The sequence below is a fragment of the Oncorhynchus masou genome, chromosome 12, assembly GCF_036934945.1.
Source record: "Oncorhynchus masou masou isolate Uvic2021 chromosome 12, UVic_Omas_1.1, whole genome shotgun sequence".
Taxonomy (NCBI): Eukaryota; Metazoa; Chordata; class Actinopteri; order Salmoniformes; family Salmonidae; genus Oncorhynchus; species Oncorhynchus masou.
In genome coordinates, this window is record NC_088223.1 from 58,989,808 (window position 1) to 58,995,225 (window position 5,418).

Sequence of the window (5,418 nt, forward strand, 5' to 3'; positions counted from 1 at the left end):
TGAGGATTCATTAACTTTTTTTTACTTCAATATTTGTCAAATAGTCTTCCACATTCACATGCTTAATGTTTGTTTATGCCATAGCATAAAGACAAGCTACATGGGCTCTGGGGGATAAAGTACATGGAACTATGCAGAAGGTAAAATAGTTTAGTTCTGTTAAACATCCTGAAACAGGATATAGTTTAAACGTTTGAGCTATAGTGTGGTTATGAAACTGGTTTCACATTAGGCTGAACTTTCCAACTTGTGATGCTGTAAACGAAGGAATTTCCTAAATTATTTTGCTTGAACTTGTTTCAAGCCTACAGTGTCATGTATTTATCTTGTGCACTGTTATGGCAGCAGTAGTGTATTGACGTTTCATGTGTTTGACACCGCTAATTTTAAATCCTGCTAGAACATTTCCTCTTACACACTTTCAATAGCACACTGGCTGAAACTAATGAAGACAGATCAAGATGTGTTGGATTACAACACTGCAATATCAAACAAAATCATGTGTCAAATCAACAATATGCTGTATTCTTTTTCCAGGCGTGCATTCACAGGTAAACTTGGACAAAACAAATGCAAAGCTCGTGAGCAAGGTCCACTAAGATAAGAGACGACTGATGCATACTTGGTTTAGGTTACAGAGAAGGCAGGTGTCAGTTTACTGCCTACAGTACAACGCCCCAGGCAGACGATCAGGAAGACAGTGCTTGACTCCACTATCGATGATGTCGTCCCCACAGTGACCGTACATATACAGTGGGGCAAAAGAATTTAGTCAGCCACCAATTGTGCAAGTTCTCCCACTTAAAGATGTGGCCTGTAATTTGCATCATAGGTACACTTCAACTATGACAGACAAAATGAGAGAAAAAAAAATCCAGAAAATCACATTGTAGGATTTTTAATTAATTAATTTGCAAATTATGGTGGAAAATAAGTATTTGGTCAATAACAAGTTTCTCAATACTTTGTCATTGCCAACAAAGGGTATATAACAGAGGTCAAATGTGTTCTGTAAGTCTTCACAAGGTTCTCACACTGTTGCTGGTATTTTGGCCCATTCCTCCATGCAGATCTCCTCTAGAGCAGTGAGGTTTTGGGGCTGTTGCTGGGCAACACGGACTTTCAACTCCCTCCAAAGATTTTCTATGGGGTTGAGATCTGGAGACTGGCTAGGCCACTCCAGGACCTTAATGCTTCTTACGAAGCCACTCCTTTGTGGCCCGGGTGGTGTGTTTGGGATCATTGTCATGCTGAAAGACCCAGCCACGTTTCATCTTCAATGCCCTTGCTGATGGAAGGAGGTATTCACTCAATCTCACGATACATGGCCCCATTCATTCTTTCCTTTACACGGATCAGTCGTCCTGGTCCCTTTGCAGAAAAACAGCCCCAAAGCATGATGTTCCCACCCCCATGCTTCACAGTAGGTATGGTGTTCTTTGGATGCAACTCAGCATTATTTGTCCTCCAAACACGACGAGTTGTTTTTTTACCAAAAAGTTATATTTTGGTTTCATCTGACCATATGACATTCTCCCAATCTTCTTCTGGATCATCCAAATGCTCTCGCAAACTTCAGACGGGCCTGGACATGTACTGGTTTAAGCAGGGGGACACGTCTGGCACTGCAGGATTTGAGTCCCTGGTGGCGTAGTGTGTTACTGATGGTAGGCTTTGTTACTTTGGTCCCAGCTCTCTGCAGGTCATTCACTAGGTCCCCCCGTGTGGTTCTGGGATTTTTGCTCACCGTTCTTGTGATCATTTTGACCCCACGGGGTGAGATCTTGCGTGGAGCCCCAGATCGAGGGAGATTATCAGTGGTCTTGTATGTCTTCCATTTCCTAATAATTGCTCCCACAGTTGATTTCTTCAAACCAAGCTCCTTACCTATTGCAGATTCAGTCTTCCCAGCCTGGTGCAGGTCTACAATTTTGTTTCTGGTGTCCGTTGACAGCTCTTTGGTCTTGGCCATAGTGGAGTGTGACTGTGAGGTTGTGGACAGGTGTCTTTTATACTGATACCAAGTTCAAACAGGTGCCATTAATACAGGTAACGAGTGGAGGACAGAGGCTCCTCTTAAAGAAAAAGTTACATGTCTGCGAGAGCCAGAAATCTTGCTTGTTTGTAGGTGACCAAATTTATTTGCAAATAAATTCATAAATCCTACAATGTATATTTTTTTCTCATTTTGTCTGTCATAGTTGAAGTGTACCTATGATAAATTACAGGCCTCATCTTTTTAAGTGGGAGAACTTGCAAAATTGGTGGCTGACTAAATACTTTTCTGCCCTACTGTATACCCCAACCAGAAGCCATGGATTACAGGCAACATCCACACTGAGCTAAAAGGGTAGAGCTGCCACTTTCAAGGTGCGGGACTAACCTGGAAGCCTATAAGAAATCTCGCTATGCCCTGCGACAAACCATCAAACAGGCAAAGCGTCAATACAGGACTGAGATTGAATCGTACTACACCGGCTCTGTTGATCATCAGATGTGGCAGGGCTTGCAAACTATTAGACTACAAAAGGGAGCACAGCCACGAACTGCCCAGTGACACGAACCTACCAGACGAGCTAAATGACTTCTATGCTCTCGCTTCGAGGAAAGTAACACTGAAACATGCAATGCGAGCACCAGCCATTCTGGACGACTGATCATGCTCTCCGTAGCGATGTGAGTAAGACCTTTTGAACAGGTCAACATTCACAAAGCCGCAGGGCCAGACGGATTACCAGGATGTGTACTCTGAGCATGCGCTGACCAACTGGCAAGTGTCTTCACTGACGTTTTCAACCTGTCCCTGACTGTCTGTAATACCAACATGTTTCAAGCAGACCACCATCGTCCCTGTGCCCAAGAACACTAACACTAACACTACCTGCCTAAATGACTACTGACCCGTAGCACTCACATCTGTAGCCATGGAGTGCTTTGAAAGGCTAGTCATGCCTCACATCAACACCATTATCCCAGAAACTCTAGACCCACTAATTTGCATACTGCCCCAACAGATTCACAGATGCTTTTATCTCTATTGCACTCAACACTGCCCTTTCCCACCTGGACAAAAGGAACACTCATGTAAGATTGCTATTCATTAACTACAGCTCAGCATTCAACACCATAGTACCATCCAAGCTCTTGCTTGAGGCCCTGGGTCTGAACCCCACCCTGTGCAACTGGTTTCTGGACTTCCTGACGGGCCGCCCCCCAGGTGGTGAAGGTTGGAAACAACACCTCCGCTTCGCTGATCCTCAACACAAGGGTGCATGCTCAGCCCCCTCTTGTACTCCCTGTTCACCCATGACTGCATTGCCACGCATGACTCCAACTTCATCATCAAGCTTGCAGATGACAACAGTAGTGGGCTTGATTACTAAACAACGACGAGACGGCCTACAGGGAGGTGGTGAGGGCTCTGGGAGTGTGGTACCAGGAAAATAACCTCTCATTCAATGTCAACATAACGAAGGAGATGATTGTGGACTTTAGGAAACAGCAGAGGTAGCACACCCTTATCCACATCGAAAGGACTGCAGTGGAGAAGTTGGAAAGCTTCATGTTCCTCGGCATACCCATCACTACCTGCCCTCCAGGACACCTACAGCACACGATGTACCAGGAAGGCCAAAAAGATCAAGGACAACAACCACCCAAGCCACTCCCTGTTCACCCCGCTATCATCCAAAAGACAAGGTCAGTATTGGGGCATCAAAGCTGAGACAGCTGTTTTTCAATCTCAAGACCATCAGACTGTTGAATTGCCATCAGAGGCTGCTGGTATGTGTATATACAAACTACACTCAATCCACTTTAATAAATGGAACACTAGTCACATTAATGTTTACATATTTTGCATTACTCATCGTTTGTATATACTGTATTCTATTCTACTGTTAGTCTATACTCACCCATATTTATATATTCTTAATTCCATTCCTTAGATGTGTGTGTATTGTTGTGAACTTGTTAGATACTACTATTGGAGCGAGAGAAACAACTATTTCGCTACACCTGCAATGATAGCTGCTAAACATGTGTATGTGAACAGTCAAATTTGACCCGATTTGATTTTAGAGAAGCTTTTTCTGCTAATGGTAAATTCCTGGGAACTTTTACCTCATCTCATGAAACATGAGAACAACACTTTACATGTTGCATTTCTGTGTTTGTTTAGTGTGACTGTACTGGGTCTTTAATACTGTGTATGTAGGCTAGGTAATACAGGCGGCCAGTGGTATCTTATGTGGGGAGAACGGACTCTTCATAATGGTTGGAACGGAATTCATGAAATGGTATTAAACAAACAAATGGTTTCCATGTGTTTAATATCATTCCATTCGAGCTATTATTATGAACCGTTCTCCCCTCAGCAGCCTCCTGTGCTAGGTATGATTCTGCTAACTTTAGTAAGTTATACTGTATGCCACATTTGTATCTGAAATAGGCAATGGTGTTTTCTGGTATTTGTTTAAAGTGATTTTTTTAGGAGCAAATGCATTACGTGCAAATGGCACTTGATTTTATGATACAGTATGTCTATTTTGATTAAGGAATGACATACTGTACATGAGCGCAAATTAATTGGTACATCAATTGACCAAGTGTTCACTTTTTTTTCTAAATCGGAAGACCAGCCTGGGGATGAGTTGTGGTTGCATTTCATCGTTCAGTACGTTGGCTTCTATACGTCTTGGACCGAACGTCTAGCAACTTAATAAACACGGCGTGTTTGACAACTTTAGCATATTATCCAATTAGAAACGACTTACCATTTTAGCTAACCTTAACTCTTTACCAACTCCTAACATTAACCCCAGCTAATGTTAGCCCCTTAGCTAACGTTAGTGTTAGCCACAACGAATTGGAATTCCTAACATATACATTGAGCAAAAATGTGTTAAATATTATACAAAATGGATAATGGACATCCACAAATGAATTACATACCATACTAGTTTGAGTGTTCTGGATTTACGTTTATGTTTACCCCAGAGTCCAGGCCATCTCTACCTCAATTACCCAGTGTATATTGTTACTCATTGTGTATTTATTCCTCATGTTATTATTTTTCTATTATTTCGTTAGTCTACACCTGTTGTTGATGAAGCATGTGACAAATACAATTTGAATGATTGATTGGGCCTTAGCAACATTGTTGCACTGTTCATTGTCTGCACATGACAATCAATTAGTCCTTGCAGGAACATAGGTTTGTAACCCAACAGCAAGCATTGCATTGTAAACGTTATTGTGATGTGGCTCTGTTGAATTTGTTTGTATTATGTCGCCATGTAAAAAACAACAACTAATCCTTGAGGTTTGGTTAAACGTGTGCTTCTCCTTTAAGAATGAAATGGGAGCGTACTACTCTCAATTTGACCTCATTGACGTCACGAAGGGAGGAATCTGGAA